The sequence below is a fragment of the Gymnodraco acuticeps genome, unplaced genomic scaffold (assembly GCF_902827175.1).
Source record: "Gymnodraco acuticeps unplaced genomic scaffold, fGymAcu1.1, whole genome shotgun sequence".
In the NCBI taxonomy this organism is placed as follows: Eukaryota; Metazoa; Chordata; class Actinopteri; order Perciformes; family Bathydraconidae; genus Gymnodraco; species Gymnodraco acuticeps.
In genome coordinates this window covers 6,727,211-6,728,526 of record NW_022990238.1, presented here as the reverse complement: position 1 = coordinate 6,728,526, position 1,316 = coordinate 6,727,211, and positions in this window count along the sequence as shown.

Sequence of the window (1,316 nt, the reverse complement as noted above, 5' to 3'; positions counted from 1 at the left end):
GTAGCGTCATTTATTTTTAAAGAATCATTTCTTTCCTTTGTCCTGCCAATAGTAAAGTCTGTGTTTGTGTAATTATATATTTTTGGAGAACTTGTTGCTTAGTTCAAGGCGTTTAAGGAGCCAACTCTTACAAACACATTTGTTTAGCTCTATATTTATTCTTTTAAATTACTGACATTTATTTTAATGTGATTTACTAGCCACAATCTCAGTGTACTTACCTTTTATTTTGGCCCTTAATCATCACTGAGGAGAGATGACCTTGACCTTTGCACTGGTGATTTGTGGGCACTTGTCATTTGTGGCGACACACAGGACAAATTAAAGTGAATTCACCTTCACTGTAAACCACTGCGGGTCACGGCATCATCATCGTCAGCGCTAAAAACAGTAAAGGCCTGCTGTAATCAAGCCTCAAGGTTTTTTGGATAGTTGATGTCATTCACACTCATGTTTGGTCCGTGCCATTTGTATACGAGTGTGTATAGGGTGCTAATGACGGGGGAGGAAGCGGTGGAGAGGGGTGGATGTGGAATTGGTATACAGCTGGACAGAGTGGGATACTGTGGTGAATAGGTAACCATGGTAACTCAGTTGGCTAAGATTTGAATGCAGAGAGAGAGCAAAAGGGGGAAAGGAAGCGTGTGTGTGTGTGTGTGTGTGTGTGTGTGTGTGTGTGTGTGTGTGTGTGTGTGTGTGTGTGTGTGTGTGTGTGTGTGTGTGTGTGTGTGTGTGTGTGTGTGTGCGTGCGTGCGTGCGTGCGTGCGTGCGTGCGTGCGTGCGTGCGTGCGTGCGTGCGTGCGTGCGTGCGTGCGTGCGTGCGTGTGTGTGTGTGTGTGTGGTTGAAAAGAGAACGAGGGGGGTGGGGCTAAAGGTTAATATGCATCATGGACATAAACTTTCATCAAACTGCGAGGTAATTGCTGCATTTACCCCCTCGATTGTGTGTCGTGTAGGGGAGGGGGGTGCACAAAGTGTTTGAGATGAGGAGTGTTCCTCCATTTATAGAAGGAGATGGGAGATAGGTGGAGGAAAATATCAAGAGAAATAGAGAGAGGAAGTTCAGAAGGAGGAGAAGGAGGAACAGTTACAGGTGAGACTTGTGTACATGTGGAAAGTAACAGCAGTGAGGCCGAACACAATCAACCCGCCTCTAACCAGCTGTCACATCCAACTAGTCTCCGTCTCCTCTGTGGACCCTCGCTCGTCACCTCCCCTCAGCATCTGAGCACCATCCTACCCTCAACCTCTGCTTCCACCTGCTCACTTTTTTCTTTTCTTCTTTCACCTTTCCACTCTGCTCAGATGCTGTCTAC